Source organism: Dromiciops gliroides, chromosome 5 (assembly GCF_019393635.1).
Source record: "Dromiciops gliroides isolate mDroGli1 chromosome 5, mDroGli1.pri, whole genome shotgun sequence".
NCBI classification, from domain to species: domain Eukaryota; kingdom Metazoa; phylum Chordata; class Mammalia; order Microbiotheria; family Microbiotheriidae; genus Dromiciops; species Dromiciops gliroides.
The window spans coordinates 225,642,215-225,655,261 of NC_057865.1; positions in this window are offsets into that span (position 1 = coordinate 225,642,215).

The window sequence follows — 13,047 nt, forward strand, 5'->3', positions numbered from 1 at the left end:
TTCTACCCCTCAACTCTATTTTAAAGATGTCATCATGGGTTAGCTAGGTGGCACAGTGGACAAAGCACCAGCCCTGGACCCAGGAGGCCCCGAGCCCAAATCCGATCCCAGACATAAGACACCCCACCCTGTTTTTTGAACAAGGATAAACAAAAAATAAATGCTTTACAGATATCATCCCTTCATATTCAGTTCAGACCTGTGTCCTCTGTGTAAACAGTTCAATCTTTTAATATCTCTCATGATTTCTTTTTCCTGTTTAACTTTTTATGCTTCTCCAGGGTCTTGTATTTGAAAGTCAAACATTCTATTCAGTACAGTTCTTTTCATCACAAATGCCTAAAAGTCCTCCTTTTCATCGAAGTCCCATTTTTTCCTCTGAAAGATTATAATCAGTTTTGCTGGGTATGTGATTCTTGGCTGTAGTCCCAGTTCTTTTGCCCTCTGGAATATCATATTCTATGCCCTATGGTCCTTTAATGTGGGTGCTGCTAGATCTTGTTTTATCCTTATTGTAACTCCACAGTATTTGAATTCCTTTTTTCTAGCTGCTTGCAATATTTTCTCCTTGACCTGGGAGCTCGGGAATTTGGCTATAATATTCCTGGAGGTTTTCCTTTTGGGATCTCTTTCAGGAGGTGATTGGTAGATTCTTTCAATTTCTGTTTTACCTTCTGCTTCTAGAATATCAGGGCCATTTTCCTTGACAATCTCTTGGAAGATGCTGTTTAAACTCTTATTTTGATCATGGTTTTCAGGTAGTCCAGTGATTTTCTTTCTTTCTTTCTTTTTTTTTGGTGAGGCAGTTGGGGTTAAGTGACTTGCCCAGGGTCACATAGCTAGTAAGTGTTAAGTGTCTGAGGCTGCATTTGAACTCAGGTCCTCCTGAATTTAGGGCTGGTGCTCTATCCACTGCGCCACCTAGCTGCCCCTACACCAGTGATTTTCAAATTATCTCTCCTGGTCAAATTATCTCCAGGTCAGCTGTTTTTCCAAGGAGATATTTTATCTTGTCCTCTATTTTTTTATTCATTTGGATTTGCTTTACTGTGTCTTGGTTTTTCATAAAGTCACTATCTTCCATTTGTTCAATCCTAATTTTTAGGCAATAATTTTCTTCAGAGAGCTTTTGTATATCCTTTTCCATTTGACTTTTCAAGCTGTTGACATTTTTCTCATGACTCGCCTGCATTGCTCTCATTTCTTTCTATTCTTTCCTCCTCCTCTCTAAATCTTCCTTCTATCTCTCCTACTTTCTCTTCAGAGTCCCTTTTGAGCACTTCCGTGGCTTGAGACCGATTCATATTTTTCTTGGAAGCTTTGGATATAGGGACCCTGAGGTTGCTATCCTCTTCTGAGGGTGCACCTTGATCTTCCTTGTTGCTAAAGAAACTTTGAGTAGTTCTCAACTTTCTTTCCTTGTTTATCTTGCTGACTTTTATTTGACTTTTAACTCCCTCTTACAGTGGGACCCTACTTCCAAGCTATACTGTCCCAAGCTTCAGAGGGTCTCAGGTATTTTGATTTGAGGGAGGGCAGGTTTTTCTCTTGTCTTTCCTGTTCTCTGGTACAAAGATAACCTCAAGCCAGCTTGCTTGTTAACCAGCCAGCAGAGTGCTGTGGTGGTTCTTAGCTTTGACATGCCTGCACCCCTCCCCCACCTGGGCCTCCTGCTACTCACGATTTCTTCCTGGTTTCTTGCTGGGGTGGGATAGCCAAATTCCTCCTGCAATCACCCCTATATCCCCCCGCCCCCCAGGCCAACTGTTCAGCCCTCTCACCTGACTGTAAGCTTAGTTCCAGAAGATGCTGCTGTTGTAGTTGATTCAGAGACTCAGGGATAAATTCTTCTTGCACAGAATGTCTGGGGTCTGTGTGGGTGCAATCACGGGGTTGGACTCTTCTTGCAGCCCAGTAATGTCCCCTTTAATCTGGAAAATAATCTCAGCCTGTCTTTTTGTGGGTTTTGCAGCTCCAGGGCTTGTTTTATTGCTGGTTTTGGGGTAATTCTACATAACCTTTTTTTTTTTTTTTTAGTTAGGCAATTGGGGTTAAGTGACTTGCCCAGGGTCACACAGCTAGTAAGTGTTAAGTGTCTGAGGCCATAACCTTTTAATGTTGCCAAATTTTTCATGACCTCCACATTCAGTTACATGACCTCATATGGGGTCATGACCCGTAGTTTAAGAAGCTTTGTCCTAGAGGGGGTACCCACATCAATGAAAGTATAGACCATTGAAATAGTCTCCTAACATCAAATGGGATATTGTCCCCATTCTTCAGGTAGGGAAACAAAGACCCAGGGAAATTAAATCTGTTTAAGTTAACACAGAGTGATCTGAAATTAGAGTGAAAAGAGCCAGTTCTCCTAATAATCCACAGACCACATTCTGTAGTGTGAATTATTTTCAGTTAGAAAAAATAAAGTAAGAATAATGCTTGTTATATATTTTGTACTTATAAACAGAGGTATATGGGGTGTTCAGGGAGGACCAGCATCCAGAGGTGTGAAGGCTTGCCAAGCCCTTTACAGGGTTGCTCATCCACCTTTGGTGACCACCTGATTTACTCAACTCTCACTTGTGGCTCCAAGAAGCTGTAGTATGTGCAGTAGCCACACTTGGGTAAACCATCTCAGCAGACTAACTAAACCAGGTTGAGGGCAACTGATAGGCCTCAAACCTGTAGGTGAGTTAGGGGATATGTATCCCAAGCATGTGAAGCTGTTCCCTGGCTGAATGGGTACATGACAATAGTTTATCCCAATGGCTGTGAAAGAAGTTGAAGCAGATGCTGTGGAGTGATTAGATCTTGGTCAGACATCAAAGATGCCAAAGTTATCCATTATATCCTGGATCATTGCCAGGTGTCTTGATTTTTGTCCTGCCACTGGACTTTGATGACTCAGGAAGAGAGAGTGAGGCCAACAACTTTATGCAACTTTGCCTCACTTAAACCCAGTTCACAGGCAAGTCAAGACATCACCCCATGATGTTATTGGTCTTCTTTGAAAATGAAGGACAAACAATAACAACTTGTAAACAAAAAACAATGTTTACTTGTCACCCCCATATTTTTATTACATTAATTTCACTCTGTCTTTTTGTACATTCTGTAGCTCTAGAATCTGTTTAGAAGCTTGATTTAATGTTGTTTCTGAGGGAAATTTGGGAGAGCTCAGGCAACTTCCTGGCTTCTCTCTGCCATCTTGGCTCTGCCCCCATAATCTTTTTATTACATTAGTAGCATGTCTTTATGTTAACTAAGGCTATTTGGCATTTTATTTATTGGAAAAAATGGGAAATTTTGTCCTCAACTTAGAGGAAAAAAAGATCATCCTATGAAAAAGGGTGTCTAATCCTAGGTGAGAAATTTTCATGTAGTTTTACATTCCTCAATATTTATTTTTGTCTACAGTCTAATTTTTAAGGAATTATTTTCTTCAGTGAGATTTTGTACTTCCTTTTCTACTTGGCTAATTCTACTTTTTAAGGGGTTGTTTTCTTCAGTGAATTTTTGTACATCTTTTTCTGTTTTTTTGTGCTTCCTTTGTCAAGCTATTGACTCTTTTCATGATTCTCTTGCATTACTCTCATTTCTTTTCCCAATTTTCCCTCTACCTCTCTTATTTGATTTTTAAAATATTTTTTGAACTCTTTCAGTAAATCTTTTTTTTGGTGGGGGGGAAGGAGGGCCTAAGACCAATTTATTTTTTTGTTTGAGGCTTTGCATATAGCCATTTTGACATTGCTCTCTTTGGCGATTGTTTGGATTTTCCCTGTCACCCATAGTAATTTTTTATAGATAGGTCCTTTTTTGTTGTTGTTGCTGGCTCATTTTCCAGCTTATTTCTTGACCTCCAACTTTATTAAAGTTGGGCTCTGTTCCTGGGTTGGAGGAGGCACTGTGCCAAGCTTCAGGTTTTTTATGCTGCTGTTTTCAGAGCTAGTTCTGGGAATCTGTGCATTTTCAATTCTTTCAAGGGGGTATGATCTAAGGAGTGGTATAGTCACTGTTCTCTCCTGGCCTGTGTTGTGGTCTGTGAGCAACCTCAAACATTCTCTGCTTTGGAACTATCACCAGGGTCCCTGCTTTTCTGTGGTTTTGAGCTCTAATGTGCTAGTGCTCCTTCTTGCCCTGAGGCTGTGACCAGGGCCTGAGTCTCAGATCCCCATATGGGCAATGCAACAGAGTCCTGCACTTAGTGCCAGCAGAGGGTCCCCTCTAATTTCCTTCTCATCAGCTGTCCTATTCTCTTATTGTCTGAGGGCTGAGAGCTCAGGAAATCACTACCACCAATTTACTCACCCCCAAGGCCTGCTGCGGGCTTGCTTGAGTGCTACCTGCACTGGACTGTGCTCTACTTTCACCCCAGTGAGACAGACCTTCTCTGTCAAGCTTCTAAATTTCCTTATGCTAGAAAACGGTTTCACCCTGTCTTTTTGATGGTTCTGCCACTCCAGAATGTTTTGAGGGATTATTTTAAAGTTGTTTGGAGAGGAATTTGGGGGACCTCAGGTAAGTCTCTGCCTTTACTCTGACATTTTGGCCCCGCCCCCTCATGTGCACCATGAACCAACAAAAATTCACATTAATTTTGAAGAGACCAGTGCTTTCTAATTCTTATCTATATCACAATATAATGCACTGACCTTGATCTGCTACAGGAAAGTAGGAGGTAATCCACAGTGTCTCTGGCAAAGTGATCATTGGACCAAAAAATATATTTAAGGATATATTATGTATTGCTATTCAGTTGTATCCAGCTCTTTGTGACCCTGTGGACCACAGCAAAACCAGGCCCTTCTATACTCCACTCTCTCCCACATCTGTACAAATTCTCTTTCATTGCTTCCATGGCACTATCCATCTCATCTTCTGTTGTCCCCTTCTTTGCCTTCAATCTTTCCCAACATCAGGGTCTTTTCCATTGGGACTTATCTTCTTATTATGTTGCCAAAATATTTAAGGCTTCATTTTTGGTATTTGAGCTTCCTGTGAATAGTCTGAATTAATTTAAGTATTGACTGATTTGATCTCCTTTCTGCCAAAGGGACTCTCAAAAATATTCTCTAGCCACCATGGGATATCCTTAAGGGGCCATAGCCACACTGATCCCTACCTTGAAGCTACCAAGTAACTGTTTTCTTTGAGAACATACCTGATAGGAAATAATACAACAAATGATTTCCTAGAGCAAAGAACTCATTCATGGAAAAGAAATATCTAGGGCCCATCATTTTGTATTAAAGCTCATCTATAATGATGAATTTTTAATTCTCAGTCTGGACATGAGGATGCTAATGCTCTAACTAAATATCTAAGCTTTCAATGAAACTATGGTAGGAGTAACATAGCAGGGGCTCAAGTCTCTATTATGTAGGCTAGACTATTTTTTCCCCCTAAAAATGTAGTGAAGTTGTCCTTGAGACTTCACTGGTCCAGTGAACTCAGGCTCTGCCTATCTTGATATGACTTCTTGTCCTAAATATCAAATAGAGCCCATGAAGAATCAGGAGTTCTACTCCCTTAGGCTTAATCAGTGTGCTTACATGACCAACCCTTGCCCTAGAGGCAAGGGAATCCTTGATGCCTGAATCAGTGCTCTATCCTTGTTGAATCAATCCTTTCTATACTATGTGTAAATGAACCTCCCTTTATTAACTGTTAGATGTCAATGAATACCTCATTTTGTTCCAAGCCTGAACCTGAATCACCAGACTGGTCTGAGGCAGTCCTGGATTAAGATAGGAGCCATTTTATCTAAAAAACCTTTTTTCCCCTTTTAATCTTCAGAGAGGGAAAAGGCCATAGGTACTTTCTTTCCCCCATCCCATAAATCAAAATCCATCAAAATCATCATCTTATTCTTTCTTCTTTTGATTCAGTCTTTAATGATGAGGAGGCTTTTCTTCTCAACAAGACAAACCCTTCTGTCTGTTCCTTTTATTCTATCCCTTCCAAGAATTTGCCCCTTGGATTGTCTACTATCCCCTCAATGTTTAATCTCCATTGGTTTCTTCTTTGCTATCTACAGACACAATCAGGTTTCCCCCATACTTAAATTTTTTTTTTCTTATCATCCTCTTAAACTCCCATACCACAATTTATTCGGCTATTCCCCAATTGATGGGCACCCACTTTGTTTTCAGTTTTTTGCTAAAACAAACAAAAATGCTGCTGTAAATCTTTTTTGTACATGAGTTCTATCCCTGTCTTTGATCTCTTCAGAATATATGACCAATGAAAAGTAATTTTCTGTGTATAGTTCAAATTACTTTCCAGAATGATTGGACCAATTCACAGGTCTTTCTTTTTTTCTTTTTAGGCAGGGCAATGAGGGTTAAGTGACTTGTCCAGGGTCACACAGCTAGTGTCAAATATCTGAGGTCACATTTGAACTCAGGTCCTCCTGAGTCCAGTGCCAGTGCTTTATCTGGTGTTTCTTCTGCCACCTAGCTGCCCCCCCTCAATCACTTTTTGTTGTTGTTGTTGAGGCAATTGGGGTTAAGTGACTTGCCCAGGGTCACACAGCTAGTGTCAAGTGTCTGAGGTCAGATTTGAACTCAGGTCCTCCTCAATCCAGGGCCGGTGCTTTATCCACTGTGCCATCTAGCTGCCCCTCCCCCAATCACTTTTAAAAGGCATCCTTAGCACCTACTATTGCCACAGTTCCAAGGGCTGGGAGATACAACAACAAGCAAGAACCATTCCTTCTTTTAATAGGGAAGACAGCAAACCTGGGGAGTGGTGGCCAGAGAGGGGCACTTTGATCTAAGAGTTACAAGGATTGTAATTATGGCTAGTGTGGAATAGATTGACATACCCCATCTAGAAACAAAGGCACAGCTGATTTGATCTTGGGTGGGGGAATGAAGAGAAGAAACACCAGATATTAAAGGCTTTTCCAAAAAGATTAGGGGGTGAAGAAAGGTTATCTGTTGTCACCACCATTATTTAATATAGTTTTAGAAGTGTAATGTATAGTTCAAGCAATGCAAAATTTTCTCTCAATTCCCATCATTGGATAATACAATTTTCTCACAGGAAAAAAAAATCCTGCTCTGCCCCCCCCTCCCCCAGTGTCTATTCAATCAAAGGAACGTGTAGAATAGGGCCAGTTTTCAAATAAGACATATGATTGCTTGAGATGTAATTGTGAGAAAACTCCTTGCATCAATCTTCGGATCTGACTGAGTTTGGTCAGCAGAACCTAGTGCTTAGTTAACATTCTCTTAAGCAACAGGTAGAAGTGGTTCAGGTTCCCAGCCACCTCAGGGGCTAGGTTTCAAACAATGCAAAAGTTTTCTCACAATTCCCATCATTGGGATAAAGTTTTCTTCACAGGACAGAAACTTGACTAGACCCATGACTGGATGGAAAAAGGAACTGAACAATAGATCCAGAATGAGTCACAAGATGGAGGTCCAGTGTGGTCAAATCAATTTCCCACATTATTAGAGGCATCTGTGAGCTGCCTTCATTCATCTTATTGAGTGTTCAATCTAGTACTTCCTTTGTTTCTGTTTTATTTTTTGTAAGTGGCATTCAGATTCAAGTTATTTTACAAAACCAAATTGTACTTTATGGTTAAAATATGGGGAAAACAGGAAAATCCATAATAAAAAATTCCAAATTAAAAAAGTATAACCCTATAGCCAAAAATACCAGAAAAACGACGTTTAGGGAATATGCAGAAGGAAAGAGGGAAACAAAAATTATCACTATTTGCAGACAATATGCTAATTTTACTTAGAGAACCCTATGAGATTTGATTACATATTAATGAAAAGTCAAGCCAACAACATATTAAAAAATCCACAAAAATCAACAGCCCTTCTGTTTATTATTTACAAAAACCCACAGTAGGCAAAAATAGGAAAAAAATAACATTCAAAAATAAGTATATGATACATAAAATATTGTATTTGGTAGTCCATCATCCAAGAGTGCCCCCAAGAATTATATAGTTAGTTAATTAGCATTTATTAAGTACCTACTATGTGCCAGACCACCAGAATTAGTGCTGGTGATATATAAAAGACAAAAATCAGTCCCTACTCTCAAGGAGCTCACAGTCTAATGGGGAGACAATATGCAAACATCCATATACGATTCAATATGGATAGGGGAAATTGGGAGGAATCTCAGAGGGAAGGCATGAAGAGTAAGGACTGGGAAAGGCTTCTTTTCAGAAGGTGAGACTTTAACGAGACATCTAAGGAAGCCAGGAAAGCCAAGAGGTAAAGCCAAGGAAGGACACTGTTTTAGGCATGGGGGTCAGCCATCGAAAACACTCAAGAGTCCCAGAGGATGATGGCGTGTTATGTGTAAGGACAGTATAAAGAAGCCATTGCCACTGTATCAGAGTACATGATGGTGAATAAGGTGCAAGAAGACTGGAAAGACTGGAAGGTGCATGCGATTATGAAAGGCTTTGGCAATCAAACAGGATTTTCTATTTTATCGTGGAGGGAATAGGGAGCCACTGGAATTTACTGAATAGGGGTGATATGGCCAGATCTATTCATTTGGTAGCCTAAGTGGACAATCTGATTGGAGTGGGCAGAGACTTGAGGCAGGGAGAGTAACTAGTAGGCTCTTGTAATAGTTCAGGAGTGAGGTGATGAGGACCTGCATCTAGGTGGCTGGAGTGCCAGACCAAGGCAGGGTATTTAAAATATGAAGGTTAAAATAGAAAAAGATTTAGGGGCAGCTAGGTGGCGCAGTGGATAAAGCACTGACCCCTGGATTCAGGAGTACCTGAGTTTCAAATCCAGCTTCAGACACTTGACACTTTACTAGCTGTGTGACCCTGGGCAAGTCACTTACCCTCATTGCCCCACAAAAAAAAGAAAAAGATTATGGCAACAGATTGTAGATAGACCTTGGAGAGTTTTGCTTTTGCAAAATGAAAGACTGAAATGAGTAGGAAATATTAATTGCTTGTGGTTGGGCCGTGCCAATATAATAAAAACTGTGACTATTATAGTATCTAAATTAAGGAAAAAGTGAGACTAAAGGAAGCCCCAGATCTCATATTATAAAAATCATTAAAACTATTTGGTACTGGTTAAAAAAAATAGAAAAGTTGGTTAATGAAACAAACCTGAACAATAAGACCTGGAAACAATTAGATATAGTGGTAGTGTTCAGGAAACGTCAGGGATACTAATTGCTGGAGTAAGGACTCCCTATTTTGATAAAAATTGCTGGGAAATTGGACAGAAGTCTGACCAACAATTAGGTTTAGACCAGTGCCATATACCATATACTACAATAAAATCCAAATGATAAATTACCTAGGGGGCAGCTAGGTGGTGCAGTGGATAAAGCACTAGCCCTGGATTCAGGAGGACCTGAGTTTAAATCTGATCTCTGACACTTGACACTTACTAGCTGTGTAACCTTGGGCAAGTCACTTAACCCCCACTGCCCTGCAAAAAAAACCCCGAAACAAATAATAAATGACCTAAATATAAAAAGTCATATCATAAAAAAATTTGAGGACAAAGATATGTCAAAACTATGAAAAGGCGGGAAAATTCTTCAAAAAATAAGGGATAGTGATTATCATAAAAGACAAACAATTTGGATCATATAATATTGAAAACTGCCTGCCACATGTAAATATACGTGCAGCTATAATCAGAAGGGAAAAATTAGAAATGGAAAAAATCTTCATAGCAGATTTCTTCAATGAATGTCTAATTAGGGGCAGCTAGGTGGTACAGTGGATAAAGCACTAGTCCTGGATTTTGGAGTTCAAATCTGGCCTCTGACACTTGACACTTACTAGCTATGTGACTCTGGGCAAGTCACTTAACCCCCCTTGCCCTGGGGCGGGGGAGGGAAAGAAGTCTAATTTAATATCTAGACTATTAAAGAGCTGACACCAAATATATAAGAAATATGAATCATTCCCCAATAGACAAGTCAGTTAAATATGAACAGTCATTTCTAAAATGAAGACATAAAGCTACTAACAACAATATAAAAAAATGATCCAAAGAATAATAATGACGAGTGGGACAAGCCTGAGGATTATCTTATACTCATCAGATTGGCAAAGATGACAGTAGTAATTATTGGAGCAGTGGTATAGAAGGACAGGCATTGTGAATTGGTTCAACCCATTCGTATATAATATTTACATATATAGAATGTTTGTTATGTTTTTATATATACATATATACACACACGCCACAATATGTATATTCTTTCTCTCTAATATATGTATATAAGCACCTACTATGTGCCAGGAAGGACAGCTAGGTGGTGCAGTGGATAGAGTGCTGACCCTGGACAGGAAGACCTGAGTTCAAATGTGGCCTCAGACAGTTACTAGCTGTGTGACCCTGGGCAAGTCACTTAACCTTGTTTGCCTCAGTTTAAATGGACAGGAATGGGTGGATTTAATTCAGGTGATCATTACATATAGTACTGTGGGCCAGAATACCTTTAGAAGAAATAGAATAACCCCTCACAGGTCAATAAAGAGGTGAGAAACAGCAGTATTGGGGCATAATCTCAAAAATGACCCAGTGATATCTCTTCAAATCGAAGGCAAACCATTCAACATCACAGTAAAGTTGATCAGTTCTATGAAGATCGACAACATCTTCTAGAAATAACCCCAGAAAAAAGATGACATGTTCATCAAAGGGGACTGGAATGCTAAAGTAGGAAATCAAAAGATCATTGGAATAACAGGCAAGTTAGGCTTTGGTGTACAAAAATGAAGCAGAGCAGAGGACTAATAGAGTTTTGTTAAGATAATTCCACTGGTCATAGCAAACACTCTTTTTTCAAACAACCCAAGGGTTAAAAGAGGAGAGTGCAAAAAATTGACACTTAAAGCTTAACATTAAAAAACAAAAGAAGGGGCCAGCTAGGTGGCGCAGTGGATAAAGCACTGGCCCTGGATTCAGGAGTACCTGAGTTCAAATCTGGCCTCAGACACTTGACACTTACTAGCTGTGTGACTCTGGGCAAGTCACTTAACCCCCATTGCCCCACAAAAAACCAAAACAAAACAAAACAAAAACAAACAAAAAGAAAACCTAAGATTTTCGCAACGGGTCCCATCACTTCTTGGCACCATAGAGGGAGAAGAAATAGAACAGTGCCAGATTTTATATTTTTGGGCTCAAACATTACTGCAGATGGCAACTACAGCCATGGAAATTAAAAGATGCTTGCTCCTTGGAGTAAAGCTATGACAAATTTGGACAGCATATAAAAAAAAAGGATATCACCTTACTGACAAAGGTTTGTATAGTCAAAAGCTATGGTTTCTCCAGTAGCCATGTATGGCTGTGAGAATTGGACTATTAAGAAAAACAGCCCTACAGAATTGGTGCTTTCAAATTGTGGTTCTGGAGAGACTACTAATGAGATTTTCTTGGCCAGCCGCAGAGATCAAATCAATCAAGACCTAAAGAAAATAACTCAGACTATTCACTTGAAGTTCAAATACTAAACCTGAAATACTTTGGCTACATAATGAGAAGTCAGGACTCACTGGAGAAGACCTTGATAATTGGAAAGATTGAAGGCAAAAGGAAAAAGGAAGGGTAGAGCATGAGACGGATTAGCTAGTGCCATGGAACAATAACATGAGCTTGGAGAGACTACATGAGATAGTAGAAATAGAAGGATTGGCGTGCTACAGCCCACATGGTCACGAGAATCAGCCATGACTGAACACAACAACAAATGTACAGGCACTGTGCTAATGTGCTGGAAATGTTTTGGTGACATCTTATTTCCCACCTGGCTACATTTGTGGACGTTGGCTTCTCCACCATGCCTCCAATAAACTCAGCATTTGGAAATTTTCATTATCTTTGCCAAGAGCTAATCAGCCTTGTTTCTCATACCTGACCAATATCATCTGCTCCTATGATTGGCAAGTAGAACCATCAATTCCTCCATTTCAGGAGGGGAACAGACTGATGTTTTGTTTCTCACTCACCTGTACTCACTGGGGACTCTGACTTTTCCACCATTCTGTGTGGGGCCCTCTCACCATCCCCCCTTTCAGTCTTCTTATGTGTGGTTTCCCCCCATTAGATTGTAAGCTCCTTGAAAGTAGAGACTTTTTAATATTCGTATCCCCAGCACTTGGCACAGGACCTGGAAGCACTGAAATGTTTAATGACTACTGACTGACCAGACATGGTAGAGAAGTGAAAGAAGAAAGGTTCAGAACCAGATATTGCCATTTTTTGGATATAAACAATATCTTGATATGTTTTGCCTGAATAAATGTTATAATGGAGAAATTCCACTTGGGGGCAAGGGGGAGATGAGTTGGTAGGAAGTGCATTAATATGAAAAAAGAAAATTAATAAAGCATTTTAAAAGTTTAATTGTAAAGAAAAGAAATCTGTCACTTGGATCCTATTGACACGAAATTAAGTTATGCTTTGACAGTGAGGTTGGCCAGTATTTATTTCTAGACTGTTCCCTAATTTCAAGAATTCTAAGAACATGGGAACAAGAAGTAGCTACCAAAGAAACAGTCTTGAAAAATACTTAGTATCAAGAGTGTTAAATCAGCAAGTAAGGCTAAAATTTAAAAAACGAAATGGAATAGAGAACTTTAAAGCATTTCTGAAGAAATGACCATCACTGAGTAAAAACAATGAAGTGAAAACTCAGAAACAAGAGAAACTAGAAGGTAAACTTCATAATTCAGATCAAGGTCATGATCAACTACATATCTAGAGGCAAGGCATGCTACTTACTTCCTGCCAAGAAGTGATGTACTGAGGAGAAGAAAGAGATATACATTTCTGGATTTGGCCCACTACTATGTGGATTCATTTTGTTTGACTTAAGTGTTACAAGTTTTTTTTTTCAGTTTTTAGGGGGTGGGATGGGGTGGAGGGTAGGGGTTGGGGAAGAAGGCAGATTAGCAATAATGATGCACCCAAAAGTGGGCCATTGAAACGTTTTTTAAAAAAATGTGTAAAAGAGACTAGAAGGAAGTATAGATAAGGAGGTTAGTTTGGAAAATAACATGTAAAATTTATTATTAAA